Below are 23,242 nucleotides of genomic sequence, written 5' to 3'. Positions count from 1 at the left end.
GGATGGGGCGGGCAGCTCATTTAGCGTCACGCCAGAGAAGAGACAACTTTTCGTTAGTTTCTGTCTGTGATGGCTCTAGTTGATTTTTTACTTTTTTTGTATTTTTTTGTAATTAAGTATGAATGGCGGCGCTAGACGACGAACCTTGGTTCGTTTAGGTAGTAAGTGCAAAGGGGGTTGTCTTAGCTCTCTGACCAGCCCAGCCCCGTCTGCCCCGTCCCCTTTCTGGCTCCTCAACCGTGGACTGCACTCAAAAAAAAAACATTTCGTAGTCCCTTTTTTTTCCATTCTCAAAGAAGAAGGCTTAGGACATATACATAAGAGGGTTTTTTTTTTAGAAATTTATGTTTTCAAATTTGTTTGTTGTTCTTGTTGTACAAGTTATTGACTGTATAATACAATTAATTATTAAAGATTCAAGTTGTATTTAGTTTAATTTAATTTTATTCAATTATTAAAAGACTTGTTTTAAACTTTTAAGGGCCATGGCTTATGTTAATTATGGTAACATAAACTTCTTTGAAGCGTGTGAAGAAATGTGGATAGTAAATTAACCAATGGATTTTAAAACTCATAGTCTCCTAAGTTCTTAAGCCTTTCAGTTGCTTAGAATATTTTCCCGCCATGAGGGCGACAATTGCCAGAGGCTTCTTAGTTTTTAGAGCAAGTTCGTTGGCATTTTCGCAGAGTGTAGGGGCCCCTTGGGACTTGGACTTGGCTGGCGGGCCGTTTGGCATGCGGGAAATAGAAAATTATAACGAAATGAAATTTTCAAATGGCATGCCATGTTTCCTTGCCTTGCCTTCGCGACTCGACTCGCTTGCCTCGTTTATGAGTTTTATGCTATTTCTGGCCGCGCCGACAGCAGCAACATCAGCAGCAGTAGCAGCAACAGCATCAACATCACGCAGCTGAAAGCCATTTGAGAGTAGGAAGACATCTTGGCCGCCATCGGCTTGCCAAAAAACCAAACGCACAGAGCTTCCCCCCCTGAAATAGTAAATTCGGAAAATAAACCAACGAGAAAATCTCACTGCTTGTTAGCCCTGCCTGCAATTTGCATTTCAGTTTAGTTGCAGCAGCAGCAGCCGGGTTTTGGTCCATCCGCGAGTGGCGCTAATGGAGCAATCTTGGCCAGATAGAAACGAAAACGAAAACGGAACCGGGCGATCAATGGGCCCCTCTGTTCCGATCTATCCACTCGAGCATCCACTCGCGGCGGATGTGACATAATCTGATTGCCGGGTGCATGTGCTGCTTGTGCATCGCAATCGCAGCGCCCAAATGGATAAACCGCCTGGCATTCATAAGGTCTCTTATTGGACCGATGGATCAATGGGTCCAGATCTGTGTCGGCGCGATATCAAAGGCCCCCTCAGGTGGCGCTTCCTCAAGCACTTAAGTCCAAGCTTAATTGGGCCAGGGCGAATTTTGAATACCCTACCAGAAAGCAAAAATTAATAAGAATATTATGAAACACTTGTTACAAGTTGCCCGCTGGAAACCTCAAGTTTCGTAGTCTAATCCATTTACAAGCCTCAATACATAGCTAATATACTGCCTTTTGCCAAACTCAACTTTGCCTCAATTAGCCATTCAGCATATGCGTTAATTTTCGCGGCACTTGCGGCACATTCCAAAATACCAAAGCCAAAACCAAAGCCAAAAACAAAACGCCATTCGTGAAAAGATAAATGATAAGAGATGTTTTCAGACGGACTAATTGTTTTGGCTGGCTGTTAATTTCTGCCCGCATAATCGCACTGCCCTCGGCCACCTTCTGCTCCACAAAAACAAAAAAGCGCTTCAACAGTTGCGCACGCGGCCAAGATTAATGGCCAAAAGAGTCGGCAACCGAGCGGCCGAGCGGACGAACGACGCACAGATAGATATTGAAATTGATTGATATTTGAAAAATCATTTCGGTTCGCCGAGCGTGGACTCATTATTAGTTTCCCATGGATCATTTTCACAGCTAATGGTTGGCTGGGAGCACGAGCTTCCCAGCAAGTCGCATACCAATTTTCGGCTGCGGAGTCAATTTAATTTGCGTTGGCGGCTCCAACGCTTTGAACTCCAAACCAAAAAAAGAAAAAACACGGTGGGCGGAGTATACTGATTGGCCAAAATCGTTTCCCCCTAGTTTTTGTGTTTGCCCAGATTTCACCTGGTTAAACTAGGCTAGTCATGCCACTAAACACTCGAGTTCACGATCGCTGCCCTGGCCATCCACTGTCCTTTCCTCGACTGGCTATCTTAATTACGCATTAATTACATCAAACATTAATAATTCCACATGCCAGTCGAGCGGCCGCTCATCTATCTCCTTCAGAGGCAGCAACACCTCCTCGATCCGGTGGCTCTGGTCTGGTCTGTTCTGTTCTGTTCTGTTCTGTTCGGTTCTGTTCTGGGTCTTGGGTATCAAGGCGGGCTCCTCCTCTGTATCTGTATATTAAACTGTCTGTCACCCCCTGCCCGGCAAATTCGCAGCGCCCTGCATCAAATTGCAAGCCATCCTGGTCGTCGTTTCGTCGGATCTTTGGATCGTTGAATCGCTGGATCGCTGGATAGCCGGATCGCTCTGTCGCACTGTCTGCCTTCTGAATTCGCCTTTGCCAGCACTCGCGATGGCACGTTGAGAAATTTGCCTTTGATATCGACCACATGTGTGCACAGGGAAAAACTGGGGAAGGAGATCGAAATTAACTGACCAAGGATGCTGATTTTATTGGGAGAGATCAGACCTTAAATTTTTAATAAGCACACCTATTACTTTAAAGCATATATAACATATTAGATAGTTATTATATTATTAAAATATATATTTATATTGCACACCCTCGTATTTAAAAAAAAAAACAGAAAACCATATTTTCTAATCGATTACTTAGTGAATATTTTATACTTGAAATGTTTTTTAAATACTTAACGTTATATGTTTGGTTACACTTAACAAGAGTTAATACAATATATTTTTAAAAGAACAGGTATTAAAACATCAATCGATCTAAATATATTACCTTTTCTGTTTTGTAGCTATATAAAATACTTTAAATTTACTTTCATAATATTTTGTTTCTATATAAGTATTGAAAGTCCATTAATATTTCAATTCATCAAATAGTGGTAGCTTTAATTTCTCAGTGTGTAAGTATGCAGTCAGTTGTGCATCTTCCTCCGAATCCCCCGTTCTCGTCAGCTACCCTTGTTGCTGTGGGGCCATATTTTCATTTTAGCTGCCGATTTAGTCCATTTCCCGCTCATAATCGCATGAAGTTGTTTGCCTCCGCTGAATGGCTTAATCCGCCATCGATGCCATCGATGTGTTGACTCAATAAAGCCCTAACAACTCTTTTATGGAGTTTATTGGAAGTGTCGAAGTTACCGATTCCCGTACCTGCGTGTGGGAAAATCGCCTAATCTGAGACTCCGCCCCGAGGAGTCAGGAGTTTTTAGGGCCAGCAGCAGGTAATGGGCCACATGTCTGGCCGGAAATTCCCTGTTGACCCCTGGCCAGTGTCCTTGTGGCGAATTCGTTACTTGGCGTGATCACATAGGGATTTCCCAGCGCTAAGCAGCGGAAATTCCAGGACACATTTGGCCGCTGGCCCCGAACAAAAATGATGTATGCCATGTGATGAAGAGAAGAGGTTGTGTTACTGGCGGAAGTGGCCACTAAATTGCATCCAATCTGTAGTCGTTTGTGTCTTTTTCTTTTTTTTTCCCCCTGTGAATTTCCGCCGGCCGGCAAGGTGACCGTGTGCTAAAACAAAATTTTTATATCGAAATTGCCGCCGGTCAACGCGCGCGCCTGCCCACTGGCCACTTGGCCACTTGGATACTTGGATACTTGGATGCTTGGCTACTTGGCCACGTTTCAGCGCGCGTGTTGGCCTTTTTGGTTCCCAAGCTTTGTTTGGCCCACACCGACACACACACACACACACACACCCATACACCTGGTGTACAATCACTAACACACGCACACAGCTCTCTCGGACAAGTTGGAGTTGCATTTTTAGCAGCATTTTTGTGCGGCATTTTATTCGTCGCCGCTGGCTACAAATTTGTGGCTGGGGCAGGCTTCGCAAGTCGAGTCGCCACTGCCACCGGTTGGTTGGCCACCAACTCCAGCCTCAAACCCAGCTTCACCTTGTGCCCCAAAAGCTATTTAAATGGTATTTAAATGTGTCTAAAAGTAATTTTTTTGCGCATTTAATTCGCATTTTTTGCCCGCCAAGTATTTGGCAAAGCACTTAACGACATTTATGAGTATATTTCATTAAAAATGAAAACAGCAGCGAGTGCCTGACATAATGCGTCATAATTGAGGCGTTTTTGTTCACTTTTTTGCATTGTTGATGGTCAAACGTAGTGCAGGAATTTAGTTGACAGGCGGTTTTTGTTATGAACGGTGGAATCTAAGGGGGTTAATTAAATATGTATTTGTTAGTATTTGGCTTAATTATTTGCTGTTTATATTTGAATTCATATAAGCAATACTCACTTTAGTTTAAGACGGAACAGCAAGTTAACTCAAGAAATTCGAAGTTTATATACCCTTATATATAATAGAATTTTATATACCTTTGAAGCTGTAAGTCGGTATTCTTCTTAGCTTCTAAATTAATCTTAACTTTTAATAAAATTCACTTAGCTTTTATACAATCATACAATACAAATATATTTCAACTTTATTGAAATTATATAAAATAACAATTAACTAATAATTTTAATCAGTGAAGTAGCCCATTATCAAAACATATTTCCAAACAAACTAAAAAGGGAAGCACAGTTCTAATTCGCTTATACCGGTGGTACTAGTTATACAGACATTTTTCAAAAAATATTCATGATGGTATAATGTCTTAAAAGTACTAAAAATTTTAAGATTTGAAAATATACCAGATTAACACTTGCTTGCTAAACCTTATAGCTGATGTTGCATATGCAGTCTGCATTCAAAATGTTGCTGGCCTGGCGCAAAATATTTTCACACACACGAAAATGATTTCAACTTGCCACCAGCAACCATAATAACAGCGGCAGCAAGTGGCCAGGTAGTCGCTGCATGCCACACACGGCAAACAAACAGCAACTGTTTTTGCTGCTGCTGTTGCTGCTGCCTCCTGCAACAAAGAAGGCAACTAGAAACTATCCAATGGCCACCAGCAGCAATAGCAATAGCAACATCAGCATCAGCATCGCCACATGCTTGACCAGCCGACGAGACCAAAGCGAGCGCATAAAGCATAAAAAAGCGCAAAGCCACAAGAAGTTGCAAGTCGAAAAAGTCATTATATGCGACAACCAAGTCGTCGATATTGGCAGCGACGCCAGCAGCACACTGAAAGAAATTTGTATATGGAGTTTAATTAATCGTGAATTAGACAAGTTTGGGTCTAAAAAGTTTGGGTTTTAAAAACATATAAAAGTGATGTATATCTGAATTAAAAAAAAATTGTTGGCAGCTATGAAACTTGAACTTGCCTTATGTTAATAGGACCATATAAAATAAATGCTACTTTATTATTAAAAAAACATTTTGGATGGTAAAATAGTTGGTCTTAGACTTAAAATTTTATTACCAAATACAGTTGCTTTAAGCTTTCCTACGTGCACAAATATCTAAATGAACTTCAACTTCTCATTAAAAAAGTTTTAAATTGTTTAGCTAAGAATGTTAAAAAAATTACACCAATCAAATATTTAGATTTAGATTTATAAACATTTTAAATCAACTGTCTTGTTAGGCTGTGTTTCTTTTCTTGCTGTGTACCAACAGCAAACGGCGACTTTGGCTTTGGCTGCGACACATTTGCTTAAATAGCAACAGCAACAGTTGCTGCCGCTGTTTGTTGCTTGTTTGGGTGCTGCGGCAACAGCAGTGCCCATTTTTTTTATTGCCGCGTCGCAGTTGGAAAATGCAAGGCGGACGCAAACGGGGGTATCTTGGATTTCCAGTTTTCGGTTCCCACAATGCAAAATTAGGTACGAAGCGTCGTCCCCATGACGTAATTAGCATAGAGCAGTCGTTGTTGTTGCCGTTGTCGGGAGCCCATAAAGCGTATTTACCGCACAACGCGCCAGACGCACTGCATCTGGAGTGGGGGGTGTACAGTGGGGGGTACAGGTGGGGGGCTCAGGTGGGCAGGTGGCCAGGTTGGAGGGGTATTCTCAGTCAGGTGAGCCATTGCCATTGCGCATGTGTGGCGGGGAAAGGGTGGAGCAGCTGGACGAGGACGTTGCCATAACTCATATATGTGGCCTGCTCGCCGGCAATTGTCGTGGCAGTCGGGGCCAGAAATAAAAACATTTCGTTTAACGATCTTTATCGATGCGATTATTGATTGTGTGTTCATGGCCTGGCTTGTTGCGACTGCAACATTGCAGCTGCGACAACATGTTGCTGGCGCAGCAGCAACATTTCGCTGTTAACAGACAATTTGGTTACAATTTTCAAACACAACATGCGGGTCTATCTTGTCTAATTTTGGGCATCTTCTAATGCAACTTATTTATTTGTACATATTGACCACAATTACTCTATCTAACAAATAAGTTGATTGGTTATCAGTTTTAAATTGTTGCAACAGTTTTCTCTTGACTAATTTAAATTAAATGGGATTAGTTGCTAGGCTACTGGATTAGAAAAGCTGTTATAATTAAACTTGACACATTGAAAAGATTACAATTTCTAGATGTATCACATTTTCTTTTATCTTTTCTTATACCAAATGTTTACCTAATTAACCTGATCTTCCTAACATCGTAGTTATGATTCTATTGTAACTTGAGTGGTTTAATAATAACTTAACATGACAGTCAAATAAACTAAAACAAGTTTTGATTACTTCACAAGTTCTATAAATTGTAGATTATCTTCATGTGTTAGATAATTGCACTCGACAATTTGGTCAGTTAACAATATCTGACCAACAATCTGGTTTATCTTGGCAGATACCACATCTTCGACTTCCTTACTCGATCTGATTAATCTTGTAACCAGCTTTCAATTATTAGAATAACTTGGAGGAAGCTCAGCAGCAGGTTGCAAGCTCATCTCAGTTCATTTTCACCCGACCACATACTATGGACCGCTCCCCTCGTTTCCCCAGTTGAAATTCTTGGCATACTTCGACTGACAGCCGGGCAATTGCTCTTTCCCTGGACGCTGTCCATGGCGTGGCTGCCTCCTGCCAACCACTTATTACGTAATTATTTAGCCACATCGCTGCAGCACAGGCAGCACAGGCATCAGAGGCAGCAAAGGAACAGCATCGCCCTGGGGCACGTGTTGCCAACTGACTTGGGCACCTGTTTTCAGCCGAGTCTCGCAGCTATTTATGCTATAATTTCTGGCATGCAGCCGCCGAGCGGCAGCAGCATCAATTCAATTTGCATGCACTGCCCTCCGGCTGGTTGATTACCATCTGGCTAGGACCTGATAAGCCGTCGCCTTTGATTGGGAACTCACCGGCAGTCCAGGGCAGCGTTTTAAGTACCAGCGACCAGCCAATTTAGTTGCAGTCGAGCGGACACGTGCCTCCATATCCAGTCGGTTGGGAAAATATTGCGGCAGTAAACAGTTAACAGTTAAACAGATAACTGTTTCACGCTTTTGCGTTTGCAATTAAGCCGGATGGCATAGAAACTTTTGATCGTTACATAGACCATAAAGTTAGCTCGACACGCTCTCACCCGACAAACGTCAAATGACGGCGACGACACCTTAGATAGACGGGCAACAGTGCGTATGAGCAATACAGCAGGGGGAGAATCGGTATTACCTATAAGACATTTAAGCACAAGTCAAACTTGAAACTTAAAGATTGTTTAAAATATTTGAATGGTAAATGCAATTACAATTATACGATTTATGATGATGATGACTTATGTGTAACAAGTTTTAAACACTTTTCTTCTTTTGAACTTAATATTTGACTGCAAATACATAATTGACCAAAACTGATTTTAACTAGACCTTGGATACGCTAAAAAAATAATTCTATTTATAACAGCTTCATTTACATACATGTTTTTTACCTTCTAACTTAACTTACAAATTTAAGAATTTTCAACTTAAAACACAAAGGTTATATCGCGTCCATATTTTAATTTTAAACCTATAGGTTGTATACAATCCAACGTGAGCTTCTGAACCATTATTGATCGTTCGACCAAGCCAAGATTTTCCAAACAATCTTCGTTTGTTTATTTATTTCGACATTAGTTAATGCGTTTATAATGCGCAAAGGAAGCAACAATGACCACGGCGTTTGTGCGCTGCTGTTGGCGCCTGCTGAACAATTGAGGGGCAATTCCCACGCTGCGTATGAAATAAATTCCCCAGCTGAAATTGTGCGCACAACTCTTTACATTTTAATGATGCCACCGCGAACTGGGCGAAACTTTGAAGCAGCCGCGATTCGCAGCCGAGTCATTTACTTGTTGTCGAGCGCCCCATTATAAATCTGCTAGCCAGCCTATGACAGTTTTGTTGCTGTTGCTGTTTTTGTTTTTGCTTCGCCTTTTGCCTTACTTGTTTCTGTATCATTTTTCTTGTTTCTTTTTGTGTTGGCATAAGAAACCAAATCACCAAAATCACCAAAATCACCGAAATCACACCAAAATGTGGTTTCTGGGGGCCATTGCTCGACCGGCTGACGCCTGATGTGACTGCAAATGAGCGGATCCGAATGTAGGAGACGGATTGGGAATCAGATAACTATGGTATATAGCCGTAGCCCGAGAGTGAGAGCGTTACAATATGTGGGTGCTGACGGCTCGAGATCGGAAGATACGCAAACGCCAACGCCAACTTGTCTTATCACTACTATCTTTCACAGATAAATTTCCAAGAAACGTGCGAACTTTACGCCCATGACGTAGATATGTTTCGGATGCTCTCCCGATAAAAAACGCACTGAGTAATGCTGAGTGCCATACTCATTTTTGGTAAAAAGTAGTTCCCGATATTGGCTAAAGTATAAATATAGTAACATCTAAGTTCTACCTGATTAAATAACAAGAGTTCACACATTTATCAAACAGAGATACTGAGACAATTAAAAAATTAGATGCAATTAAATGATTACAAAATCATAAAACACTTAACCAGTAGCCTATTTGTGACATCCTTAAGTTTTTCTGAGAAATATGACCTGAAAACCGACGCGCAAATATTTAAACGGCAAGATAAATAGAAGGTAAAATGGTAATGGATTTACAAAACCGTAAAATAAATTCTTATTGACCAAAATCCCAGTAATGACTTCCCAAATAATAATAAATATAATCTTTTAAGTAATTGTTTAAAAACCAACCTATAAGAAGTATGCTTAGCAAACTTTCCTTAAATTAGCTCAAAATTATACTAAAAATTAAGAAAATAATGCATGTCTTTGGTTAATAAAACAGTTGATTTCAATTTACTTAAATGAAATTACTATTTTAATTTTGCTAGGAAGATAGTTAGCATTTGACTAGCTTGTCTTGTTATTTATTAACAACGAGTGTCGCGTAATGGTCGTAATTTTTGATGATAACCAAAAAGAGCCTCCTGTATATTCCTACCATTGGCTGCCCCTCCGAAAATAACTTACTTTTGCCCCGCAACGATCCACACTCGATCGCGGAACGATTACCCGATGCGAAGTGGCCACTTTCGCGCAGCGATTACCCAGGCAGGCAGCAACTACCGGGTTGAAGTTGCTGTTGCTCTTGTTGCAGTTGCAGTTGCAGCTGCAGATGTGTGCAGCTACTGCTGTTGCTGCTGCTGCTGCTGCTGCTGCTGCAGTTGATGTTGCCAGACGCATCGCATCTTTATTTAGACACAAAAATGTTGCATGTTTCGCGCTTTTCACCAAATGCGCTCGCCGATCCACATTATTATGCAAAGAGGGTTGCACTATTTACCCAAAAATGGCCGTGGCTAATGATGATGATTGGCCGGCAAAAAGGAGAAGAGCGAAGCGGAGTTGCACTTGGCAGTGGCAACCACAATAACAATAACAACAACAACACCATCAGTAGCAACCACAACGACAACTTGTTGCTGTCGTGCAGCAATCTTGGAGCTGCAAATGTTGCCCGGCGTTTGTTTATATGTCATTAGTTATTGTATTTATTGTTTACGGCACCCAATGGGGTCTCTGTTTTGCTTCCTGCTAACTGGCAAATGTTTCTAAATATTGTGGTAAATTTTGATTTTTCCAACGAATTGGCTTCATGTCGATGATATATAGAGATGCGCAAGGGAAAACTCAATCGGCTTTAAAACTAAAAACTTATAAAACACTATAGACAAGAGAGAGAGTGAGAGAAAGAGAGAAAGAGAGAGAGAGAGAGAGGAAGAGGGAGGGAGAGAGAAGTTTTCACATGACGAAACATTTATTTGAAATCTTTCATGTTTCATAAATTTATGTGCAATTTATTTATAAACAACAACCGTCGACGACGCGACGACAACGTCTGACAAGTCGAAAGAGTCGAAGGGGAGAAAGACCCTGGTGGCATTCCCTCTTCGGCCCCTCCGAATTTTCCATCTAGACACAAAAGTGTGCCTAATTAGAGCTGCAACAACCGAAAGGAAGATCTTTCCGTGGCGCCAAGTTTGTTGTTTAAGCACTAGCAAAGTAAAGCGAGACATTTGTATGAGTATGGGTATGAGTATGGGTATGAGAATGAGTGTGAGTGTGACTATGAGGAGCGGGGAGCGAAGAGATCAAAGGGCTGCGGCTGTGGTTGGCGCCCTGTCGGCCTCGATTGCGAAAAAAACCAAACGAGCCAGACGGGAAAACCGAAATGAAATCAAAGGGCACCCAGCCACCGAGCCACCAACTCACCCACCTGGACTTTCCCACCCCAAAAATCAATCAGTGATTCAGCCGTTGGCCACTGATAATTACAGGTGTTGAAAACAAACAACCATCTCTTTGGGGGTGCTGTTATCAGACAACAAAAGATCTCCTTAGTACTCTCTTTGGGGGGCTGGAAAAAGTCTGGGGAGTCTGCTGAGTCTGGAGAACTGATATGAAAGCAATTAGCAGCAGCGACTTGGCAACCAGCTGGCTTTTTTCCACAGAATTTGTCAAGCTGTGACTTTGATCTGCGGAAATGTTCGGCAGCAACAACTTTGAATTTGATTTGAAAATGCAGCCGCACCGCACCTCCAACCAAAGGGAAAAAAAAACCGAAAACAACCAGCAGCAGCGGCAGCAGCAGGGTCTTTTCTTATTTATAGCCACAATTTTTATGCTCCATTTCAATGGGCTGGCGGAGGAGGGAATCGGCTGAGCAGGCCGTCGTCGCCCCTTTGAAGATTGTGTGCTGGTGTGCTACCCCTCTAACCACTTGATTGCACTTTTCGCAGCATAAAATATACATTTATGTGCGTCTGCAATCGGAGAAACAAAATAAAAAACAAACTCACACAAAAAAACAACAAAAAAACAGCCAGCCAGCCACACACTCACTCGCATCGAGACTAGAAAACTATATAAAATTGATTTCCCCACCCGCACAATGGCAGGGCCGACAATGAAGCGCCATTGAAGCGCAACCAAATTAATCTTTCAGCGACAATTACAATTAATTATAAACGCCCCCGTCGGCTGCTCCGGGCCAACTACTCTCGTCCAGCTCACAAAAGCCTTAGAATTTCCAAAAAAAAAACAATCTATAAATGAAGTATCCAATTGGCTTGCGTCTCTGAGTTTGCCAGCTACAACTAGTGTGCGTATCGACAGCTGGTGGCCACGACGTCTGGCGTTTGAATTTGGTTCAAACAGGCCAACCAGCCGAAGCTTGAATGTTCTTGCCAATAGTTTAAAAGCTGACGGTTCTTTTTAACTTTAAAATTAAATAGACAACCCATTTTAAGAATAACATTATAGAAGCTTTGGTTTCCCCTGTAAATATAGTCTCTGAAAACAACATTAATTTGTTTTGTTATAATATTCAATTTGTATAAATTGAATATGAGCTAAATAAATAATCAACATTCAATTTAAAAATTAAATAAATTCAATTAAAAAAAGTTTTACAATAAAATTAAGGTAGTATAGATTTTTAAGTGTTCTATGCAACATAGTATATTGATTTAAATTATTTGTTAAAAATAATAATGTTAACTGGACAGATTTTTTTTTTGTAAATGGGAAGCCAGTCAATTACACAATTTCTGTTGCCATGTTTCCACATCTATAATATTAAATCCATTATTTCCAAACTATCTTAAACAGAGTTATTTAGTTGGTCTCGAGGCAAGTCCATGTATTGGATTTATGCGAGCGTATATGTAAACATTTTCTCGGCTGGTGTTTTAATTTTCATCTGTCTAGCGTTTGGCCCCATACACAAGCACCATCAAGTCGGATCCGTATCTGTATCTGTATCTGTATCCATTCCATCCATCGTTCCATCTATCTTTCTATCTATCAGTTTTAGCGCTCGCCTAATTACGAAAAGATGAAAGCGCTGTTTGTGGGCCAGCGTCCGTCCATGTGGGGCCCACCCACCCGAAGCATCCACCGACTATCCAAGGCATCCAAAACAACACCTTGGTGGATCGGTGGATCGGCGGGATCCCTTGTCGGGGGCTGACCCACCGACTGCGATGCTTGTTAACGGCAGCTACTTAATTTCGTATTAATAAACATCACAAATGTTGTAATAGTTTGGCACTTTATTTATTTATTTTCCATTTTATGGCCGGGGGGCCATCGAATGGCGGCAAACATTCTGATTTCTGAGATCTCTTTTCATCGATGCCAGGCGATTTCTTTTCGCAACAACAAAATGTACACACTCAAATGATTGACGGACGGCGATCGACCAAAGTTGTTTAAACAAATTTCGTTGATTCTTCTGGTTAGTTGTGCAATTTGGTTGCTCGTTGAAATCGGGCAACATTGTTGATTCCGTTTCCAATTTGGATATTGACTTTGGTTTTTGTGTGGGTGTGGAAACCTTTTGGAACTGGATCTATTGAGGCGTAACTATTACGAGTAAAGCTACGCCAGTGTAAATTTGATTCAATTTAAAGTCTCGTTTTGGATATCAAAAATTTGGCACATTGCATGATTATGAAGACAATTATTCAATTCTGGGAAAAATTTGTATGGAAAAGGTATCTTAAAATTCATGGAAAACTATTAAATTGTTTGTATCTTAGCATTGCAAAAATGGCAGGGAAATAGATCGAAGAAAATAGTTATTAGTAGAAGGGAATGTCCAATCATTTGTCAATTTCAAAGGAATCACAGAAAAATAACAGAAATAAGAACTGGGGTTTCCCAATTAAAATATAATTTCATGGATTCCAATCAATTTAAAGAACACAGGAGTTCCCAACAACAAAATGTAAAATGTTTTCCCAGACTTAGGGCCAGCTAAAATCAGAATAGATAAGGTGAATCTAATCTAAAGAGTTTTGATAATTAATGGCCTTGCCGCACACTTAACGCCTGCAGTTAAATGAACTGCAATTGGGATTTCGCGGAAAATATAACCAAGAGACAAGATCAAATGCTGCGGAACACAAGGCTGTCAGGGCCATAAATATTTCGACAGTCAAAACAGAGCCAAGCCGAGTGTAAACAGAAAGTGTTTCGAAAGATGGATTTATTAAGAACTCAATAAGTAAATACATTTAATGGAAAATGCAGAAGGGAAAATGCGAATCGCATTTTCCGGCATTGCAATAATAGGACACACAAACACATATAGTTCCGCTGATTTTCCCCCAATATATATATTAAGTAGATATGTATATATATATATATATATGTGTGGGATAAGTATAGATATTTGCACAGATTCTTTCCGTCTGCCGAATGGTTTCCAAGAATTGTGGGCGTGGCAGTTGCCGCAACCGCCGCCGCCGCTGATGATGAGTGTTGATATTTAGCTGGAAGAGCCAGCGAATCATGGCCAACAGAGAGCCGCCGGCTCGTTACGTCATCGCTGTTCAATGGTGCGTATGATTAATTTCGATTGCGGTCTGTTTTCCACTCTTTTCTCGAAGTGGCTGGCTAGGCAAGGAAAAGACTGCTAGACTAGTGGAAAAGTGCAACAGTACTGCAATGCAATTGCAAAGTCGAGAAGTTCCCACAAATAGCTGAAGTTCACTTTTGGTTGCTTTTGCCTGGCTTTTCTCCAGGCATTTTCACATTTTCCACTCGCCGAGTGCTGTTGTTGTGTTACCGAAGTTGTTGCCCACTTTTGGACATTTAAGCCGCTTTTGGCGTGCGTACAACTTCAAAAGCAGCCAACTCTGGCTGCAGCAGTTGCATTTTGCAGTTTGCAGCTTGCAGCTTGCAGTTTGCAGTTTGCAGTTGCTACTTTTTTTTTTCCTGCCAGCTGATTTATGCGCCCGCTTCACGAGTGTAGGCGCTTTTCATGTAATCTGGCGGGTAATCCAAGTGGCCAAAGCGTGAGAACTTTACACACACAGCAGCAAAACGGAGCCCGACCAGTTGCCAGTTGGCCCGGCCGACTTCCGTATCATTTGTGTTCAATCAGCGAACATGCACCAAATTTAACTGCCAGGTGCTGGATTGCCGGCCTTTTGGCCAGCTGAATAGAGTTAGTGGGTGTGGGTGTGGGTGTGAACCGTTAGGCCCAAGCCCGAAGGTCGTCGTATTCAACCAGCTGCAGCCCCACTCTCTCTTTTCGGCCTCCCCGATACAATGCGAAATGAAAAATGATTCTGCCCAGATTTTCTCACGCTGATAAAACCAAAAACAACGGAGAAGGAGTGGAAAACTTTGAAGTTGTCGGCTCAGCAGATCACCAGATCACCAGATGAGCAGCTCTGAAGGATTCACAGCGCTGACAAATGTCACTCAGGCTCAAATCCCAGTACGTGTCCGAGATAAGCTCGTCATGAGGATGAGCATGATGATGAGAATGAGGAGTTTTAGCCACTGTAGTGGCAACTTTTTCCCCACTTGCCACTCTGTCTTTCTCTCTCTCTCTCTCTATCTCTCTCTTGTGCTTGGTAATGTGCTCATTTTCCTTTTGCGGCAATTCACCTGAAATTGGGTTAACTTCGGTTTGGTCAAGATTTTGCTCTAGATTCGGCCTCCGATCATAACCAGGATGATGCCGATGATGGTGGCTTATTATTGAGTTAGCCATTTGCTGAGCGGCGGCTACGATCATTTTCTGGCTATTTTTAGAGCCAGCAGGGCGCGTCCCCATCGCGATAAGCTGACAAAGACAGAGACACGCAGACACGCAGACAGAAGGGCCCGAAGAACGCTTAGTCATTCCACTTGTTGGCCAGGCTCACCCACGTAACTCAAAATCCAGACGAGGCCACGATTGCAACCTCCGGCTGCACAGTGAAAAAATTGCTTTGTATAATGATGTAGTTTTGAAAAATTTGCGATATCACTTACCCTATGGTTTTCCAATAACAAAAAATATATATATTTTAGTTATATCCAAAATTTATCTACAACTCAAACTCCTATTTTTACAAAGTTTGTTTCGAAAACTTCTCCACAAATATATTTTTTTAAATATTACCAATATTGCTGCATTAATTCAGTGTTTTAAAAACCATCTTGTTTTTAATTCCTTTCACCTTTATCATAGTTTGTTTCTAAAATTCTTAAAATTACGCAATTTACGGATAGAATTTATTTTAAAAATTTTCTTTTTTTGTCTGAATATGTTTTTACATGACATTGTGTTTATTATTTTTTTTTTATTTCTTTGTAAAACATATGTAAACGAAATGTTCCATGGATTGCAAAAACTTGATGCTATTTTTGTAACGTGTGGGGATGGGCTGGCAGCAAAAAAAAAAATAATGTCGTCGGGGAAAATTGATCGATTTAAAAAGAATTAAGATCATCGTCCACGTTTTGCGTCCTCATCCTGACTCACTGACTTAGTGAACGACTAAGCCGCCAGCTCCATCTGCATCTGCGGCGAGTGCAACTTAATTATGGTTTGTTTATTCTGCCGTCTCGGAAGTCATGGAAGTCATGGAAGTCTTGGAAGTCTTGGCCCGGCTGGGAGGTGCGCTGTGTCATTGCCAAACAATTGCAGTCAGTCGACGCGGTCTTGGCCCGATGTCTTCGACCGTGTCCTCCTTGGGTATTGGGTATTGGATCTTCTTGGTCTGCGGTCTGCCCCGAGATGGCTATCAGCAATCAGGCGCTTTGTGCGCCAGCCATCCGAACCCAAACCCAAACCCAAGAAGCCTGATGAGCAGAAGCCCCCATTCCAGCTGAGTAATATCGCAGTGAACTTCTGAAAGTTGCAATTTTCGATTTGCATTAATCAAACAAAGTCGTAAAAATAATACGAACAAAAATGCTCGCAGCAGACGATAACAGATAACAGGCTGGGATTTTGATGACAGTGAGCGTGACAAAGAGTGTGGGGAAGGAAAAACAAAGCAAACTGTCTTAACCTTGGGCGCATGTAGACACCCACTGGATTGCATTCGGAAAATATCACACGCTGTCAGCAAGGGCAGAAAATTTACCCAAGTTGCCTGTGCACAAGCACTGGGAGAAATTGTTAGGAAATGTAGTTTCTAGTTAAGAAAAAAATAAACATTTTGGTCTTCAAGTTAGCTTACTAATGAAACAGACAAAGAGTATATACATTTTTTTTAAAATTGTTAAATAATTTATCTTTACAAATATGTATCAAACATAAAACCCTTTAAGGAATAAAAAGTTGTTACCTAATATCTCGTATATGTAAGAAAAGAAAATCATAATTACAACAAATTTTATAAACACATCAATGCATTTATTACGAAACATTTTGGGTATACATAAATCTGCAATAATATTTGTTTCAGTATGAACTCGAAAGCGTTTTTCATTCATATGACCAGTAGTATAAATTCCAAAATCACCTAATAAGTGATCGTTTAAATCTCTTTAATTGTCGCTTATGTTTGATTGGCAATCAACGCATTATCAAGATGTTAGTCATCTCAGATTGTCAAAGTATGTGATATAACAATGCATTCCCTAAGCTGATATCATGTTAGCTAATAGTAGAGTTATGCCATTGATAAACCAAGTGACTCACTTGCTAGGCATGCACTATTAGTTCAAGTTGAAGAACCGAGCATAACTGAATATCCAACCCTGAAGTCCGAAGACAAGCACCGCCAGTTTTTCCACCGCCCCCTTTCGGGCTTATCGGCTTTATCACTGCCGCATTGTTTGGATTCACACGCCCCCAACAAAATAGAAAAGGGGGGAAGCAACACAAACAGCACAAAAACAACGCAAACAAACAAACAAACAAAACAACAAGCTGAATTATGCACAGCGAGAAATATTTGGTGAGAGCGCTAAATGGCTATGGAATACGGACAAATTTACATAGAATCGCTGGCCAAATATTAGCATAACATTTTGACAGTTTCGTGAAAAACATGCCAAGAGGTGGTCCCAAACAGTCACACCAACAATAGCAATATTAGTAACAATAACAATAACAATAAAGACAGTAACAGGAGCGGGCGGAGCAGTAGGAAACAGTAGTGTCAACAACTCCCGACTACGTCACCAGTCACCCACTGTTGACGCATCTTCATCCCATCACGTGCATCGTGGAAAGTTTGTTACGTTGTTATCGAGATGAAGAATTTATCAGGAATGCCAGCAGATCGTAAATCGGGAGTTAAGCGGGCAATTTTGAAATGGGAGCAGATAAGACGCAGACTGAATGAGGTTGAGTAGGTTACCCTTCAAGGATCTTAATTGTTTGATATTTGTTATGCGTGACATTGATATTTCAGATCGTTTAAAAATAATGACTAAAGAGGTTTGAACTAGCAGCAGAAAATTGATTACACTTCATAGATCTCAAACCAAATTATACGTTTTCGAGAATATACTATGAATTTTAAAGTATGTCTATAAGGTTGAGCTAAGTTCTTAAGAAATGTTCAGCATATAGAAATAAAATTTTTTTATTAATTCTGCATTGATTTTATATCAATTCTCAAGAACTAATGCCAAATATACTCAATAGATATAATTAAACATTTAGCTAATCATAGTCACAGTCTTTATATATAGGTAATAAAATAAATTTGCCATTAAATAAATCTTTTGTATGTTGAGCAGATTTGCAGAACGCTTAGCACATGTCTAGACTATTTATTTTGGGAATTCTGTGTGTGAGCACAAGCTTTTTTTTTTGTAAATACATGTAAGCGCACAAGCATGCGGCAATTATTGGCAATACACCCACAACAATTAAATAAAGGTCTTAATTGTGCAATTACTTAGTTAAAAGTCATAGAAATTCAAATAGGCAATTGAAGTTACAACTTAATCTTTAATAACACATTGCAGTAAAAGATCCCTAATAAATCAGAGCTAAGTCTTATCTGAAACGGCAGCTGCAGCATTAGCAGTATCATTAGCACCCGCATTAGCCGAAAAAGCAACAGTGGCAACAGCTGACTTAGTGATAAGCTTTTCGGGGGCATTAGTCAGAGGAACGTGAGAAAGTTTGCCCCGCTGATAAGGCAGATATGTGGCGAGATATGACCGCAAGTGCCGATGGGAGCTTGGAGATCGCAGATCGCAGATCTCTGGTTTGGCGTAACACCTGGGCGCACAGAAACCCCCAAAAATAAAATAAACCAAAAACGAGATGGGCAAAAAGCAGGGAAAAGAAAATAGAGCATCGGCAAACAAAGAAAGCCAGCCGAATAAACAAAACAAATGCGCTATAAAAGAGGTAGACAGAATAGAATCGAGCAGGGCAGAGCAGATCGGATCAGCAGCGAAGTGAAATGAAGCGAATTTGTTGGCATTTAGCGGCTAAAACTGAGGCAAAGACAATTGATGCCGATGGCGATGGCGATGCATGGGGGCCAGCGATCTTCGCTCACTTGACTTAATTAAACGCTGCAGACAGCGGGTAAAAATACATGTGAAAGGGGAAGTTCAAATGTGTGAGCTATAGTAAGTAGATGATTGGGGGGCGGGGTACTGGGTACTGGGTACTGGTCCCTAATGCTTATCGCTTATCTAGGCGAGATTACATTTCTTATTCTTCCTAATGGAAATGCGCTTTAGACTGGATCCCAGCAGTTTCCATTTGCTATGGAGATTTACCCCCACGAAATGCTTCTTGTTATTGCTGCTGTCTCTCTATTTGCTTGAGTTGTCAGCGCCAGCGACAAAAACGTGGAAAGTCAGCGCTTCAAAGGAAATCACATTGCGTATACGCAATGTGCAAATAAACAAGACGATAACGCGAAAAAAATAGACGAGACGACAAGAATCGCAAACAAACATGGAAAAATCGACATCGGCCAAATGGCGACAACGTTGCTGCTATTTTCCTGGTTTTATTAGTTCTGCCAGCATTTTGGCCACACGTGCCATCCATCCATAACATTTGGCCATCTCCATACGCCCATATTGCCATCTAGCCATCTCCATTCCCATCCTTCTGCCTTTGCTAACAACTCACAACACGCGAAAATCTTTTCGCACTGCCTACATATTCTTTGACTTTTCTGTCTTGTGTTTGGCCAAAAGAAACGATATTATTCGCCCCTAGATTGTTGCTGTTTTATTCGAAATGAATCGGAAAATGTTTCCCATGTTTGCTTTCGTATTGAATGTTTGGTTTACTTGGACACATTAGCAAGCATATCGAATTTCGTATTGGAATGTCTTCAAAAATGCTTTTAAATGTTTATAAGACACACACATAACATAATAACTAAGCAAATTTATATGTGTTATATGTTTTATGTTTAAATGGCTTTTCTTGAAAAAAAACTTGTATTTTGCATATGTACAAGCAGCCAAGTCATAGGTTTCACTTAAAAAATGCAGATTTCGTAGTGAAATCTTTAGTGATGATTAGACTATTTTTCCCAGAAGCCCTGTATAAATCTAGAAAAGTACCAAGATTTAAACACAATTATCTTTTTTGCAATTGAGTTATTTATTCTGCGGATATTAACATGCAAAATGAAAGTGAACAACTTGTTGTTGAATGGTTAACACACTGATAACGGACAATCGCATTGCACTTCACTGACAATCGGCGCCGTGAGCAATTGTTTGCCATTGCCTAGGCCAACACGGCGTATGCGCAATGCCCGCTAGCACTATTGACACTCCAGGCAACACAACTTATATGGAAGACACTTATCTGCCCTGGAAGCGTAATCATGCAAATATTATCAGAGCATTAAGTGAAGTGAATTGAAGTATCACTCCGCGCCCCCGAAAGAGACGCGTGCTACAATTGTTAAGTTAAGTTTCATCCAGACAAATAAGATAGTGCTGGATACCGTATATCGTATGTGGCCGCGCACTCGTAGTATTAGTTTATGGCCCGATAAATCACTGACGTCGGGAACTCTACGCAAGAGAGTCCAGCAGTGACACAATGTCGCGAGCCAATAAAAATGAATCAAAAATAATCAAATAAATAACACTCGAACGCATTCGAAAGCATAAATAACCGCCTCGGCCGAAGAGGGAAAATTTATATGAATTTTATTTTTTTGGAAAAACTTCCGCTGACAGCGGCAGCATCTCAGCATCTTGGCAAATGTGGGTCACTCGCCGAGCTGCCAAAATAAATTGTCTCTTTCGTTCCCACTCGCAGCGAGTATTGGAAGATTATACAAATAACGTATACATATATATCTTTTGAGGGAGAAATAATAAGTGAAAAGCGCACTTTACATTGCACAATTGGGATAAACCCAGGCGAACAATGATCGGAGTGGTAATGACTATGTAAATTTCAGCAGTCAGGCTGAATGAATGAATGAAGTGAATATCGCATGGCGAACGTGAATATATATATATATTTATATTTTTTAAATATATATATATATTTATCTAAAGACGATGAATTCGCAGCCAATTTGACCCGGCAGATGGCGCCAGTCGGCGTGTCGCATGCAATTCCGCTGATTAATTCAATGCTAAGCGACTTCATTTTCGCTCGTTCGCAACCTGAGCGATAACCACATGTTTTCCCAGTTTTCCCCGCCCGATTTTACCCGCTTTTCTTGATGGATTTGCATGAATCATTGTCGGCAGCGTCACGCTCGAGAGGAAAAGCGCGTCGGACCCCAAAATGAAATGCAAAAATATTATTTGAAATATGAAAAGTTATTTTAATGCTCCCCGTCGCTGTGCTGTCTGAGTGCTAAATTGGGGAGCAGGCGACGAGGCAACGAGGCAACGAGGCGACGACGACGACGACAGTTTTCCTCCGTTTTCTTTGGCAGCGCTTCCTTTCCATAGAGGCACTTGTACTTGTTCGCCAGACTTTTCCGGAAGCGCGTCGCGACATCAGCCTTTTTGACGTAGGCACTGGCCTAAAGTTGTTGACGCATTTTCGACAAACGCACACAGCAGGGCCAACTGAAAGGCCAATGAGCCCGGCTGGAGGCTATCGGATTTCAGTTCGATTCCTTTATCCTTTGGCCTCGAACCAATTGACATTGACAAATCAAACTACGCACAAAAAGAAATATGTGTGATTTGATAATCAATTTGACCAGATATGTACAAAAAATAGGCAAAAATATTTCAAATTTGTTATGGTTTTAATACATGAAGTTTATTTTGTAGCCATTCTACTTGATACAATTTATAAATTATTTAAAATGATCTGAAAAATGATTGATTTTTTTCCGTGCCTCGAAAAAGTCCAATGGCCTGAACAAAAAGCACATATTTTTAAGCGCATAATTAAGTCATAATAATAATAAGAGCGGGGGGATTGGGCAATATGATATGCCAATTTTTGGCTGAACCGAAAACCGAACACACGCAGAAGGCAAATAAAAATGTTCATCTTATTATTCTGGCTGGGATTTCTGGTTAAATCAAAGCGGGAACCGCTGAGGGGCATTTGGAAGGGGAATATGAAGTAGGAGCTGTTCATGACAATTGTCAACTTGTTTTGCGTGTGCCCGTGTGTTGGGTGCCTTCAATTCTTAATCGTCTTGTGTGCCGTGGACACTTGTGAGTTGACGTTTCGGATCTCTTCCACACAGATACACACTCGCACTCGCACACACACACACAAACAGATCCATTCACACACAGATACACACGAACACAGGGGCGACTCACGATTTGGGAGCGTGAGAAAGTGGCGAGCACAATTAAAATGCTGCTTTATGGGCCGACGCTGGGCCAAACATAAATTATAAACAATAATTTATCTTTAAATATACTCAAAATTGTATAGAATTAATACACCTATATGAACATATACACTGGAAACAAAAAAGCAGCACTTTAAAAATGATTATGTCTTAAAAAGCTATGTTTTACAAACCATTTGTTTTTCTTACAATAAACCTGCTCTTTGGCATTCAAAAGGGGCTTAGTCAAGCTTATCTTTTATAAACCTTTATGGTTTGTTTTTCAATTTGTTCTTCAACCTTTCATTCATAAATAAACTTAAGTTTAACTTTAAAATTATTTATTTTATATTTTTACAATATTCTTTATTATCACTTATTACTACTTGTATTTTTAAGAGAATTTAAATAAAACCTTTTTTAAACATTAAAGTTTGATATCTACAAAACACATCCTTGCGTGTCGCTTTCGCCCAGTGTACATTTTCGAATATAAAATCACATTATATATGTACATATACATATATCCATATGGACAGCTTCGTCTGGCCACGCGATCCTCATCGCATAAATTAACATTTGCCGGGCATTAAATCAGCGCAGACTTTGTAGACTGCTTGGAACTGCCTTCCCCTTGGTGGAATGAATAGATATATAGTACATTCGTATTCCCTGCCAATTGCATAACGACCGAGGGTGTTTGCTCTGTGGATGTGCACTTTTTCCTGCCTGCCACCCACCAGTGCAGCAGTGCGACGAACCGAAATAGACCCGCCGATCGATGAATGATCATGATCACCGCTGGTGAATCACTTGGACAGCGCACGCAGGTCTCAATTAGCATGTGACGAGCACTTAGACAACCCAGCCCCTCCCCCAGCCGCCACTAAAACCGCCCCCGCCCACCAGACACGTGATATGGCGGCTAATTAAAGCACTCGCCGGCGGGGGAGTGGCAAATCACCATTCGCCATTCGGCATTCGGCGAAGAGACACAAGTTTCATTGCCAATTTGTCGGCATTGATGAGTCAGTATGTTGTGACTCTTTAATATGTAATTGGGTAACTTATAAAGAAATAAATTTAAACCTTAAGTGTGGGACAAGT

At 40.8% G+C, this 23,242-nt stretch overlaps 1 protein-coding gene across 7 annotated transcripts in view; it reads left to right on the top strand.

Annotated features, from left to right (window-relative positions):
• The window catches only part of LOC128258093 (protein vein), a 36,132-nt gene that overhangs the window by 7,306 nt on the left and 5,584 nt on the right, over positions 1 to 23,242 (top strand). The window lies entirely within an intron of this gene.

This window comes from Drosophila gunungcola (genome assembly GCF_025200985.1).
Source record: "Drosophila gunungcola strain Sukarami chromosome 3L unlocalized genomic scaffold, Dgunungcola_SK_2 000003F, whole genome shotgun sequence".
NCBI lineage: Eukaryota > Metazoa > Arthropoda > Insecta > Diptera > Drosophilidae > Drosophila > Drosophila gunungcola.
The sequence above is the reverse complement of the archived record's forward strand: the minus strand, read 5'-3'. Positions and strand labels throughout refer to the sequence as shown.